Raw genomic sequence first — 15,779 nt, forward strand, 5'->3', positions numbered from 1 at the left:
CTGTGTCATTATCGAGTTGCATCACAAATGTAAATAGAGTGAAGGAATTGCATAACTCTGATTTTATTCAATGATAAGTATGCCTTTGTAGGGCTCTACAAAATTTTGTAATTACAAACATCATCACATCTAGTACATGACTCTCCAATTTACAAACTGCATGTCTATGACGCTTTTATACAATTTACACCTTCAAGGTCGTCCAATCCCATCATGAAGCAAGACAACTACAATATAGCATGGTCACAATTTTGGACGATAAGTTGTCTATAGACAAGTCCTGGGTCGTTGTACACAAGTTCTTCACTTGGAATGCCAATTGCTTCATTTATTAATTTCCCTTCATACACAGCATCTCCATGTGAATGCTTCGACCATAGTAAGCCATTTAAGGGTCCTGGCATAGGTGCTGCCTATCCTAGCTCCGTTTTTTGTTCCCTGTGTTAATAAAAAATGAAACATGTGTGTGGTTAATCATTAATCATTAGTAAAGGACTGAGGTAAGCTAAAGAACACATACAGATTTTGTTTTTTGTTGTTGTCAAAGGGTCTAGAAAACCAGCACCCCAAAAGCATAAACAATATTTGTCTCATCATTAGTAAGAAGCTCGAGAGAAGGTAATATAACACCTGCAATTATAGATGGGTTTATGCAGCTCGTTAAGTGCAAAAACAGTAGAACACTATTAATTTTATTTACTCCTTTATAAATTAAATAAAACAGAAATGTTAATGGAAGCTAATAAATGTTAATTGATACCACACAAAGACCTGGGTGCGTAATATCTCACCTTTAGTATATCATAACAATGAAAATAGGATACCCAAACTATTATGCCATTCATAATACCCACTTCAAAGATAACATGCAATATCTAGAAAGCATTCAGATCCTATCAAGCTTAGATACTAGATAGTTCGATGAAAGGAATCGTCCTTGTCAGTAGCATGCATGTCCTAAACTTTCTATTACTGTACTAAGTCGAGAAAAAACCAACATGAACAAATTTCTTTGATTGTTTATTTATACTTTTCATATCTTCATTTTTTGTTAGGTAGGGATGGGAAATATGCAGATTTTGCTTATAGAAAGTGGTGAACTTGTATGTTTAGTGTCAGTTCAAAGCATCAGTTCTGATCTACATGCAGGTGCAAACAGCCATCCAACATACTTCAATACTCACGGTAACCTCTGGTGCTCTTGCACTAAACTGTCCAGCTCAGCCTGCAAATCTAGCATACTCTTAACATCACCATGGGCCTTCCTCAGTTCCTGAGTGGCTCGTTGAATTTAGGCACTCAATTCCTGCCTAAAAGCTGCCAAGCTCTGTGCCTCAATATGAACTTGTTGCAGGTTCTTCTTTACAGTATCACCAGCTCTACTATCTACCTCCATTTTTGCAATCTTATCTAGTAAAACTCTGATCTGAATATCACTTTTAGTGTGTATGCTTCTAATGTGCGACTTCAGCTTTTGCAAATCCTTAGTGGCAGACACAAGGGCATCTCTTAAGGCCACATGTGTACTTGCTAGTCTATGATTGTCCCCAGCAAGTTGCTTTATTTCTGCTGTCTGAGCAGTAATTTTATGCTCCAACAGGTGAGGAGGAGGCAGGGACTCCAGAGGAAGATGTGCAGCAGCAGAACTCAAACCAGGAAATGAACCATGTCGCATCATCCCAGAACCTTGAACAGAGCGCCCCTCAAACACTGGTAGAAATTTTCCCCTGCAGCCATTCATCAGATTATGAACTTGTGGTTATGCAAACATCAACACCAAACTCAACCAAGGTACCTGCAAGAAAAATAACCATTACTCCAATTAAAGAGGATACACAAAGCCATATCCAACGTCAATAACCAAATTTTCAAAACTCAAAATGAATTCCTACAACTCTCCAAAGATGGTTTCATTAGTACATGGACTCAAGGTCAGACCAAGCATAAAGTTCATATTTTTCTTTCACCCAAAAAAAAAAGTTAACATTTTTCATTCCCTTTAAAAGGGGGCATGGGGGCCTGAGGTAGAATGTAAACGCTAATTTCAGAATGCCATTGATTTTTATAGCATCTCTTTTATTTCTGTTTTGCTAAACTAACAACTTATTCAAATATTTTGCATCATACAGAAACATATATCACAGATGAATAGTGTGGAGCTATATTATACATAAATAAAAGATACCAATCGAATTGGCAAAGGAATACCCACCTTCAATAAATCGTATCTGTACGTTCCCAGCAAAGAAGAGACTAACAATTCATTTCAAAAATTGAAAAGGGGGGATACATAATGAAAAAACAATGATGCAAATAGAAAATTAAGCAACATTTAATAAAAAAAAAAACTGGGGATGGGTCAAATAGGACTTCAAGTGAATCAAACGAAAAGAGAGAAAGAGAGAAGAGGAGGAGGAGGAGGCTTACGGTGAATGAAGAAGGAGGTGCTTATTTGGTGTGCATGGCACCGTCGATGAAGACAATGGTCACATTTGGCTCACCAGTCTCCAGGATCCCTGTGACACAGCGAATGAATAAGAACAATATGAGGTTTTCGACAAAACGACCGACACACATTTGGCACATAAACGAAGAACAGGAGAAGAACGTTGGAAAATTGCGTGTCCAACGTATCTTTGCCACCGTGTCTATTTCAATATTGAGGGGTATTTTGGAATTTTTGCCATATTTCCCCATCAATCTTTTACTTTCAACCAAACATAGTCACAGTAAATTTTATACAATTTTCCTGGTAATATTTCGGTCTACCAAACAACATTTTTAAAATTTCCCCACTTATCTAAATTTACAACTATTTCCCCACCAATTATATTTACCTGGTTAAAAAAAATTTCTGCTCTACCAAACACCCCATAAATATTTTACTTTCCTGGTGTTTTAATTTGTGAAGAAAATTTCCAAGTAATAATACCATCTCAGATATGGTATTCTGAAAATATCTATGGTGGGAAAATATTTTCAAATTTTTAGACGAAAATACCCTTTCCTCTTCTCTCTCTACTTGTTCCTAAATCTCTTCACCTCCATCCACCCTCTCCGGCCAAAGTTGTGAAGCTGTAAAATCAATCAATTGCAGACAAATTCGATTTGAAGTTAAAGAGGTGAATTTGGAGTTTTAGGAAAGGAAAAAATAAAAATGGCGTTTGGCATCAACAATAAAAATGGCGTTGCTGTTAATAGTTTTTTAATGCAGTTGCCATTTGCATTCCAATGTGGCTTTTGGTTGCCGGCGTTTCCTGTGCGTGTGGACTGAGAGTGAGCGAGAGATAGTTGAGAGTGATAAAGGTTATTTTTGTAAAATCATCTCACAATCTCAGTAATATTTGACGATTAACTAAAAATAAAATTAATAATCTTGAGCCAATATTCTCGGTAATATTTTCACTTACTAAACAACTTTTGGTCACATTCCTTGAAAACTCACTTTCTCATTTCCTCTACCAAACGTCCCCTCACTGTATCCTCAAGCAATCTTAGCAATGCACCACTCGACATGTATGATATATTTAGAATGATTAACATAAGATTCATAATTATGCAGTTAAGCGTGCTTAACCGAAACTAATATCAGAGATTCAGAATATATATCTTAAAAAGTCATCACGTTGCTCTTCTTCTTTAGACGTGTTATTTTGGAACATATATATGGTTTAACAAATTAACAAAGGTACTTTGTCATTAACTGTCTAATTTTTATGAGCCATTAGCCATGTGGCAGAAGAAGTTTAGATCCCCCAATTTCTCTGATGGATTAAATTTTATATGCTATTACAGTAATTTATTTATTTAAGAAATAAAATAGAGATTATTGAAATATGTGTTTTTCTCATTTTATTAAAAAAAAGGGTGAAAAAATGGTTTAACAAAAATGATGTGCAAATATTAAATTGAATAGGCCCCAAACTTGTAATTGGGACATGATTTTTTTTAGCATGTTCAGTAAGAGTATCATCTTGTGATAAGAGATGAGACGATTTATTTTGAATAGTTAAAATAAAACATTTGTTAAAAATAGCATGATCACTTTAAAAAATTTAATATTTGCATAATCCAGTGATTAGGATTTATTTGCATGATCCATATGAAAGTTTTGAAATGTCCTCGCCAAAGGCAGAGTATATATATGTCTCGTTTTTTGGTTGTTAGAATGAAGAGGGATAGACTAATTAATCAAGGGGTTTGAAATTTCTTATGGCGTAGACTCGTAGGAGATAAAATTATCTTCTATATATATAAAAGTATATGGGCTTATAAAAAAAAAAAGTGTATGGTACTCATATAGAGCTATGTGAAGAGAAAAGAAAGAGAAAGAAAGTATGAGTCTCACACACTTTTATGTATGTGTAAAAAATAATTTTATCTCTTATAACATGATAGAGATAAATCTCTTAACAAAGACAATCTATACAGCCATACAGGTATTTACGCCTTTTATTGGATATAGATAATTGGGTGATAATTATTTTATACCAGTATAAGTTATACTCCCAATTTTGGTATTGATCGTATTTATATCTAACGGTTCTAATTTATTACATATGTGAACCGTTAGATGCAAGCAAATTAATAACATTAATTTAGAGTAAGACTTATTATTCTTACACAAATATAATAACATGTAACTAGATAATTTTGTGGGTATTGTGAGTTTTCATGTATAAGTTTTCATGAATAAATATTAATATATATATATATATATATATATATATATATATATATATATATATATGAGGCAGTATCATTAGACACCAGCGTCAAATTTAATTTGACACCTCATCTAATAGTCGTTAGATAAAAAAAGATCAATGATGTCACATGCTTACAAATCAGAGTCGTTGATCTTTTTTGATCTAATGGGTCTTAGAAGAGGTGTCAAATTTCAAATTTGACACCGGTGTCAAAGGATCATACATATATATATATATATATATATATATATATATGAGGTACGATCATTTGACACCGGTGTCAAATTTGTAGTTTGACACCTCATCTGAGAGCTGTTAGATCAAAAAAGATCAATGGTGTCACATGCTTACAAATCAGAGTCATTGATCTTTTTTGATCTAACAGCTCTCAGATGAGGTGTCAAACTTTAAATTTGACACCGGTGTCAAAGGATCCTACCCCTATATATATATATATATATATATATATAGGGTCAGGATCATTTTACACCAGTGTAAGTTACACTCTTAATCTTGTCCGTTAATCCCACTTATATCTAAGGGCTCAAATTTTTTAGTAATGTGAGCTATTGGATACAGGTGGATCAATGATCCAGATTGAGTGTAGGACTTCTAACTCTTACACTGGTGTAAGAATATCATGCCCCATATATATATATTAGGGGTGTTCATCAACCGATTCAAACCGCGGTGACTGAACCGAAAAATCGATAACCGAATAAACCGAAAACTAAAAAACCAAGAACCGAAAAAAAATCGCAAATTTTAATTGGATTTGATTTTTTTTCCTGATGGATTGATGAAAGCCGATCCAATCCAAATCGATCCAATATATTAATTTTTTTTATTTTTTTTTTGATAACATCCAATATATTAATTTTTCTATACCTACTTGGGTCTTTTCTCAATCATAGCCCAAAAATTTGTAAACACAAGACTCATTAACTCATCAACTAAACCAAAAAAAACCTAGTCACAACTCATCAACAAAATTTCATCTGTGTAGAGCTTCATATCTTATTGCCAAAAAAAAATTATATTATCGTTTACTGACTTTTATATTTCAAAAAAAATTTACAAAGCCTATTATACAAAAGATGTTATTTGCACTATAACCATGAAACAAATTTTAGGATCTTCAAAAAATCGAAAATCGATTCAATCCAAACCGAAAAAAATTGGATTGAATCAGATCAGATTTGAAAAAATATCCAAACTGAATGGATGATTACATGATCAAACCAAAGAGATTGGATCAGATGATTTTTGCTTCCAAAACAGATCAAATTCAGACCGCGAACACCCATAATATATATATATATATATATATGGGCAGGATCTTTTGATATTTGTGTCAAACTTTAAAATTTGACACCAAATTATAATCGTTGATTGGTAGAAATCAACGGTCAGAATTTGGTGTCAAATTTTAAAGTTTGACACAAGTATCAAATGATCATATATATATATATATACATATAGGGTTTGATTTTTCTGTAGTCGTTTTACGTGCAGCAGTGACAAATTTTTCATATATAGGTTAAAACATTTAATGTGGGGAATCATAACCTATGATGCATCGACACCGACACGAGACACGACACGATACGACACTCCGACATGTTAATTCTAAAAAATGTTAAATTTTGACACGTTGGGACACATTTTGATATTAAATAATATTTTTAATATATATAATATTATTTACATTCAAATTATATATTGTATTTATTTTAATGTCTAATTTTCAAAATATATCACTTTGCTAATTTTTATTAAACCGTTTGTCTTCTCCAATTATTCAATCAGGTTCCTTACTCCTCTTATCTTTTTTTAAATTCTTGGATCGATGTCAATTTTACATATTTGCTCTCTGTTTAAAATTATAATAGTAATAATTAAAGGGTCTTTTTGTCTTTCAACCTTTAAAATATCTGTAACCCTACCCTTTGACAAACGTCTTCCCTCTTTGACTAACTCGTTCCCCTTCCCCAGCGGCGACCTCAACCAGTGGCCACTTGCGACCAGCGGTGACCTGCTTCCAGCGGCGAAGACGGAGAAGGAGGAGGCGCTGACCGTAGGGCTGTGCAAAAAAACTGGTTCACTTGCCCTGCCCTTGATTCGACCTTGACCCGACCCATAAATACCCATATTTTTTGAACTGGTTTAAATACTGACCCACTTTTATTTGGGTCAGTTTTAGACCTAACTCGTTTTAAGATTGACCCACTGACCCAAAACTTGACCCATACCCATTACGTGAAAAAAAAATCACAATTACATTAAAAGAGAAGTTTTAAAGTAAAACAATTACGTCAAAATTTTTTATGGAAAATATTTTCATAAAAATTTTACAGATTTCAAATTTTTGCGAAAGTTTTTAACGGAAATATTTTCGTCATCAAAAAATTTTGACGGCAAAAAATTTCATCAAAATTCTTTACAGATTTCAAATTTTGGCGAAAGTTTTCGACGAAAACATTTTCGTCAACAAAAAATTTCGACGGCAAAAAATCTCATCAAAATTCTTTACAGATTTCAAATTTTGGCGAAAGTTTTCGACGAAAATATTTTCGTCATCAAAATATTTTGACGGCAAAAAATTTCATCAAAATTCTTTACAGATTTCAAATTTTGGCGAAAGTTTTCGACGGAAACATTTTAGTCATCAAAAAAATTTAACGGCAAAAAATATCGACGGCAAAAAATTTCATCAAAAATCTTTACAGATTTCAAATCTCGGCGAAAGTTTTCGACAGAAATATTTTCGTCATCAAAAAAATTTGGCGGCAAAAAATTTCATCAAAATTCTTTACAGATTTCAAATTTTGGCGAAAGTTTTCGACGGAAACATTTTCGTCATCAAAAAATTTTAACAGCAGAAAATATCGACGGCAAAAAATTTCATCAAAATTCTTTACTGATTTCAAATTTCGGCGAAAGTTTTCGACAGAAATATTTTCGTCATCAAAAAAATTTGAAGGCGAAAAATTTCATCAAAATTCTTTACAGATTTCTAATTTTGGCGAAAGTTTTCGACGGAAACATTTTCGTCATCCAAAAATTTTGACGGCAAAAATATTCATCAAAATTCTTTACAGATTTCAAATTTCGGCGAAAGTTTTCGACGAAAAAAATTTCGTTAAATTTTTTGACAAAAAAAAATTTTCGTAGAAATTTTTAGCGAAACACATTTCCATCGAAAATTTTCAACGAAACACATTTCTATAAAAAAATTCCGTAAATTTTTTTGACAAAAAAAACATTTTGACGAAAAAAATATTCTGTCAAAATTCTTTAGAGAATCTAAATTTCGTCGAAAGTTTCAAATGAAACATTTCCCTCGAAATAATTTTCGTCAAAATTTTCGTGAGAACACATTCCCATCGAAATTTTGAACGAAAAACATTCTGTTAAATTTTTTGACAAAATTATTTTTTCGTTTAAAACATTTGATGGAAGAAATCATTTTCGTCAAAACTGTTGACGGAAATTAAATTTCAATAGAAAATTTTTTTTTTGTACAAATTTCGACGAAAAAATAATTTTGTGACGAAATTTTTGTCTTTTGCAACGTAAAAATTTCGACAAAATTTTGTGAGAAAACCAAGTCAAAAACGGGTCAGGTCAGATTTGACCCAGTTCAGAAACCAAGTCAGACCCACTTCAGAAACCAAGTCAGGTCAGATCCAAACTGGTTATGAACTAGTTCAACAAAATCCAATCCAAGTCAGACCGGACTTGGATCAAATTAAAGCGGGGCGGGTCAAAATACCTGACCTATAAAAACCAAGTTGGGTCGAGTCGGACAAAAACCTGACCCAACCTGACCCATGCACAGCCCTAGCTGACCGTGACTTCCCCTCTTCGACAAACCCCTTCACCTACGACGGCGACCTGTGACTGCGCCAGAGACGACGAAGACGACGAGACAACTTCTGTAACTTTGTGATTTCCCCCTCTATCACTCTGTTCCAGAACTTTGTTCTATACTTTTTTTCGCAATTATTCTAATCTGAACTACAAACGTGTCTGAAAACATGTCCAAGAATGTTGATTTCGTGTCGAGATAGTCAACATGTCCTAGAATATTGACTACATGTCGAACGCGTGTCGGAACGTGTCGGAGCATGTCGGTGTCCCACACGTAATTTCTTAAGGAAAGAGCGTGTCTGTGCTTCTCAGATCATAACCATACAAAAGATGAAAGCATTAAATGTGAAGAATGATAATCATACACCTGTCATTGCTGCATGTATAGCAACTTTAGATATGAATTTACCATATATATATATGGTAAAATCATTTCTGTAGCCGCTTTACGTACATCATCGACAGATGTATGGTTATGATTCCCTACATTTAATGCTTTCATCCTTTGTATGGTTATGATTCCCTGCATTTAATGCTTCAAATATATATATGGCAAGTATTTGATTACTGCACGTACAACAGCTGCAGAAATGTAAACCCCTATATATATATATATAGGTAGGATCCTTTGGCACCGGTCAGGATCATTTTACATTAGTGTAAGTTACACTCTCAATCTTGTCCGTTGATCTCATTTATATTTAAACTCAAATTTTTTAGTAATGTGAGTCATTGGATACAAGTGGATCAATGATCAAGATTGAGTGTAAGACTTCTAACTCTTACACTGGTGTAAGAATATCCTGGCCCATATATATATATATATATATATATATATATATTGAGGTGGGATTGTTTGACACCAATGTCAAATTTGAAGTTTGACACCTCATCTGATAGCCGTTAGATAAAAAAAGATCAATGGTGTCACATGCTTACAAATCAGAATCGTTGATCTTTTTTGATCTAACGGCTATCAGATGAGGTGTCAAACTTCAAATTTGACACTGTTATCAAAGAATCCTACCTCATATATATTAACGCCATATAATATGGGGCCGGAGCTAGACTAGTAGACTACGAGCTTGTGCCTAAAAATGTTACACATGCACCCCGCCTGCAATGTGTTGGGCCACGTTTTATTTCTCTTTAGTTGGTTACAATTTCATAGGCCCACCATTACAGTACTTGACTCAAAAGACCTTGACAGTCCTCGGCTCTCGCTGGTGTTTCATTGAACGTTATTAAATTTGGCCGGTAGAAATACTGGGTTAATAAGTTATTGGTTTAATCCGGATTACTGGTTCAAACTGATAGATTATTAGTGGTAAGTATTATTTTGTCTATCCCCGTGACAAAAGTTTGACTTCCATTGGCTGTTACATATGAAATATTTATATTTAATTATATAATAAATATATTAAATAATACATCTTAACCAATAACAAAATATAACCTAATGGTAAGTACGTACTATTACTATCCATCCCTATTTTGTACAAATTTTCAAAAACCAATTTGAGGAAGAAAATTGGTACAGGTTAATATCTATTGAACTATAGTTCATCACCGGTTTATTAGGTTGACAATGGTTTAATTGTGTAATTGGTCCATCGCTTAAATCGGGCTAGTTTTCGAGCCAATCAGTCGAACCGGTTGGTTCGAATCGATTTTAATAACAATTCTTTCATTTGTCCTGAAGCAATAAAAAAAATTATTTTGTTAAAATGTAACTTCTTACCTCTCAAAACATTGTAACCCAATCAATACACATGGAATTTACTGAAAAAAAAATCAATACATATGCAACGCCACGTTGGGAAAAAAAGAAAAAACCATGGGCTGTACATTTTGAATAGTAAAAGATAATTTTACTATTTCATCCAAAAACTAAACCAGCTCAAGCTTCAAGCAGCCCACTCCTCTCCCTGCGCTTTTATTTATTTATTTTAGGGTTATATGTTTCTCCTTTTATAAGAAAAACAAAACCCTTTTTGCACACATTTAGGGTTATAGTATTACGGTCATAGATACAACGAATCAATGGAAGTGCATCATATCATTTGATAGTTTTTTAAACAACAAAAAAATGACTTTATTACTTTACACTAAGAATGCATAATATAAAATCTCTGGCCGCATTCATTGATCTGTACTCCCGTCATACTGAAAATGTTCTTCCTTTCTGCACACACAATGACTTCCATTATTTTGCTTTTTTTTTTTTTAAATATGAGTGAGCCCCAAACTTACAATGAGTCAGCAAAAAAAAGGTTTTATTTTTCATGTAAAATTACATAAGAAACATATAACCCTTTATTTTAACTTGGGTTCTTTCCTAGTATTAAATAATGGGATTTATACTTCTTATGTGGTATAAGATGAGAATTTTTGCAACACACACATACTCAGGTGGGTCCCGCTAGAAAAAAGTAAATAAAAAAATTAAAAATATTAACACGCAAAACGGTGTGAGTGTAGCTTGAGAAAGCTCTTCTTATGCAATATAAGAAGTATAAACCCCTTAAATAATAAGTTGTAGTTTTGTTAAAGAAAGATAGACACAATTTTTTTTTTTTTTTTTTGTAATATATAGTTGATATCATGCAACTAATCATGGTAGGTTTACATGGTAAAAATTGTATCTTTCTCTTCCAAAAAAAAAGTCATGTCATGTTATTTAAGAACAAGAGGATCTAAATCTTCCTTCTTTTTTGTCTTTTCCCTTTTTCATCTTTTTAAAAAAGCTACCAAATCTCATCCACTTAGCACAAATTATTAAGGAAATCGGAACTTTTAAGCATTAACTTTTCTCCTTCTTCTTCTTCTTCTTCTTTTTTTTTTTAGCAAGTTGTTCATAGTTGGGGATTGTGGAGTAAGAAAAGAGAACATGCTGATCACTCATTGAAACTTGTTTATTTAGTTCTTTGAGGTGAATATATATGACCAAAAAGTATGATTAGTCATTATTTTTATTGGCACAAATTCAAATTAGTACGAGTCATTAGTTTTGGCGATGCTATTTAGAAATTATTTGAATTTCATCAGAAAACCAAATTATTGACAGTGTAGGGAATTTAATGACATACGAATTATTGATGCATGCATCAATAATTCTATAGATATAGAACAGTGTGGGAACCTTCAATGAAAGCGCGGTTCAGGAAAATATTATTTGAAAATTTCATCATTACACAAGCGGTTCATAGTTGTTTTGCGTTTATTTGAAAATTGTTAATTTTCAACTGATTTTATTATTAAATTTTAAATATTATAGAGTTTTTTTTATACACTGATAAGAATTGAACGCATAACCTAATATAAATTACCTAACCTCACTCTCACCTTTATACCAATCCTAATGACTTATTATAGTCTTAGAAACTATTGGGATAATCATTTTTATTTTTTTGAAACTTAGAGCTATTTATAGATACGGTTATAACAAACCATTCATTGAAATGGAAATCTTGATCAACGATGAATGTTTGCTTTATGAATCTAATATATTATAAACCTTATCTAATAAGATAGATAGGGGTGTTCATCAACCGATCCAAACCGATTCAAACCGCAGTGACCGAACCGAAAAACCGATAACCGAAAACCGAAAAAAAACCGCAAATTTTAATTGGATTGGATCGGTTTTCAGATGGGTTGATGAAAACCAATCCAATCAAAACCGATCCAATATATTAATTTTCTTCTACCTACTTGAGCTTTTCTCCAATCATAGCCTAAAAATTTTTAAACCCAAGACATATTAACCCATCCATCAACTACACCCAAGAAAAAACCTAATCACATCTCATCAACAAAATTTTATTGTGTAGAGCTTCATATCTCAATGCCGAAAAAAAAAATTATATTATCGTTTACGGAAGCTTTTGTATTTCAAAAAATAATAATTTACAAAGCCAATATATACAAAAGATGTTATTTATACAATAATCATGGAACAAATTTTAGGATTTTTAAAAAATTGAAAACCGATCCAATCCAAACCGAAAAAAATTGGATTGGATCGGATCGGATCGGATTTGAAAAAAAATTCAAACCGAAAGGATGATTAAATGATTAAACCGAAGGTATTGGATCGGATAATTTTTGCTTCCAAAACCGATCCAATCCAGACCGCGAACACCCCTAAAGATAGATGCTAACTCTTTTTTTGGTCACATTTAAGTTGGTTATGGTTTCGAGCTAAATGTTCGTTAGTTCAAATTTTGAGCTTATTTGATTGTGACTTGTGAGTTTCCTGACGAGATGTGTGATTTGGTCTGTTGAACTTATGTCTAATAAATTTTATCGCATAGACTATGCTTTAACTAATTACTGGCAAAAAAAATTAATTAATTGCAATTTAAATAAAAAAAATTATGAATTTATTGCTGTTTTTAAAATATTTACGTGTGTATTATAGTGTGTCACGCCTAATTTGGGCGTTACAGGTCACGCCCCATGTAGACGTCACTACCACGTGGGTCACGCCTCATTTAGGTGTGACCTATGATGCCCAAATTAGGCATGTGTAGGGCTGGTTTGAAGCCTACCTGGGGCGTGAATGGTGCAATTATATCTATTTAAACTCTTCTCCTCCACACACTCTTCACAACTCTTTTCCATCATGAATTCTTATTTTTACATACAAAATTATTAGCTTATTCATAGTCTCTTATTTTATTTGTCATTCCATTTAAAATTGAGTTCACATTCTGATTTTGTTCGTGTTGTGCTATATTACAATGGTAGGAAGGTGGAAGGCCGACATAGTGCAATTTTTTGAGGTGAAAAAAGGTCAACACATATCAAATGCAACTCAACAATTGATGAACTACATCAGAGAATTCGTCAAAAGTTAGCTCTCCAAGGTAACCAATCTATCACTCAGGTCACCACAAGGTTATAGTCATCTCACCCTGTGTCATATGAAATGTATGCGTTTCTGGTCTCCACCTCTCGACCAAAGCACTAATCAGGGCAACATCAATCTGAAGTACATAATACAATTATCACATCACATGTCATTAATTTAAAATGATTAAATTGAATAAAAATATAATATATTACAGTCATAAAGTGCATACCTGAATTTGTCGCATGCGTGCAACATGTATAAATCCTGATTGGGTGAGGTAATCAGCGACCACGTCCAAAATATCGCTGGGGGTGGCCCCCTGCATCTTACCGTGTTGGGTCTTCAGCTGACGAACATGTTCTGTATTCCACACACGCTGTGAAATGTGTGCACTTTGTGTCCTCTTTCGGAGGACCTCCTACCTATACGGTTCATGTATGATATACATACTGGGATCGGTAAGCTTTGGCACATGATCGGATGCAGACCCCTCGAATGATGACGAATTAGCCATGATAAAATACTATAAAAAAATATTAAATTTATTGGTACCATTAATTTAATTTACAACTAATTACAATATTTAAAATTAATATATATTTAAAAATTATGTAACATCCTGTACAAGATTATCGTCCAAGTGAAATTATAATATATGATAATTTCAATTACTTGTTCTAGGTCACTATTCATTACCTAAGTCACTATCAATTTTATGAAGCATACAAAAATTTTCAGGCAACTAACAAATTCCTAAGTCACTAATTAATTTGTAGGTCAATAATATTAATTTCTAAGTCATTAGAAAATTCCTAAGTCACTACAAAATTTCTACGTCACTTGATATTTCTAGGCCACTAACAGTTTTCTAAGTCACTAATAAATTCTTAAATCACTAACATATTCCTAATGTATTACTGTAATTTAAAGATATAGAAAGCAGGTATTAAAAACTTACTTTTCGGACAGAGCTACCCTAACCAATTTTCGCGAAAAGGAGAGCAACAACGTATTAGAGAGAAAGTTAGAGAGAGTAAAATGGTAAAAGTGAAAATTTTTTGGGGTTTATATAGATTGTTTTGTATCACGTCTGGTTTGGGCATCATTGGTCACGCCCAAATTGGGCGTGACCCACTTGGCATTGACACCTTTGGGCGTGACCTGTGACGCCCAATCAGAGCGTGACACGCTGCAATACACACGTAAATATTTTGAAAACAACAATAAATTCATAATTTCTTATTTAAATTATAATTTATTAATATTTTTGCCACTAAATACTTTATATTTTTGCATTCTTGAAAATTGTCCTCTCGTTTAGATGTTATTTTATATATATATATTATCCATTGATTTATTGATTAATTCGATTTCGATTAGGTAAGATCACATAAACAACAAAACTCATTACCATGTTTTAACACATCTACGTCCCATGGACTCGAGCTTAAGACCTTTGGTTATAAGCTTAAAAAATCTATTACGTATGTAGTAGTTGATTTATATATTTGGTGGTGTTGCTTAACTGTTCATTATATCTTCTTGTAGTTTGTGTTTCTAATGATTTGAGTTGAACTGTTTTATTTGAGGAATTATTCATTTGCGTATGATATGTTTTGTTCTCGATGAAACACTTGTTCATCCGTTGTCTTATTTCTATTATAGTAAGAATAAACTGTTCAATAAGTTGCAAATTCATCTATTTATTGTTATATCTTTTTTAGATAAATGTCTAGGGATATCCTGATTGCATTCCTTCAGTTTGATGAGCTTATTATTAATCTAGCATATTGTTCAGTTTTTTGTTTTTTTTTTTAAATATTGATTCTTTTAAAAAAACAGTCATTTTAGTAAAAATTAATGTTTTTTATTTAATATTTAAATTAAAAAATATCTCACTTTCTCTCCGAACATTTATATTTCTTTCACCATAAAACACAATAATTTTGATTAAAATGACTAAATTTTATATCCTTTAAAAGAATAAATATTAATTTCTTAGATTTTATTTATTTAGTTTCTTATAAATTTTTATTCAAATGCTTTATGAGTTGACTATCTTATATGTGCTCTTTTATTTCTGCAAACAAGATTTTAACTATATGCCATAAGGAAAAATATGTGTCATTTAAATGATAGAAAGAAATAGATCATGAGAGAGTAGACAAAAAAAATAAAATAAAGATGTATATCTCACCTCTTTATGAAAGTGAAATGACATAACATATGTCATTTAAAAGAAGGGTAATGTTTTCCTCCTTTCACATGCATGACACAACTAATTTTCCTACAGACACATAAAAGTGAGCCCATCAATTCTTTTATTTTTCTTTTATTTT

The 15,779-nt window shown here is 32.4% G+C and overlaps 1 pseudogene; it reads right to left on the minus strand.

Moving 5' to 3' along the window:
- Positions 1–1,180: 1,180 nt before the first annotated feature.
- On the minus strand, positions 1,181–1,702 carry LOC133308303 (protein FLX-like 4; annotated as a pseudogene).
- Positions 1,703–15,779: the final 14,077 nt, after the last annotated feature.

Source organism: Gastrolobium bilobum, unplaced genomic scaffold (genome assembly GCF_033153095.1).
Source record: "Gastrolobium bilobum isolate Gb01-03AN ecotype WA unplaced genomic scaffold, APGP_CSIRO_Gbil_v1 utg23824, whole genome shotgun sequence".
Taxonomy (NCBI): Eukaryota; Viridiplantae; Streptophyta; class Magnoliopsida; order Fabales; family Fabaceae; genus Gastrolobium; species Gastrolobium bilobum.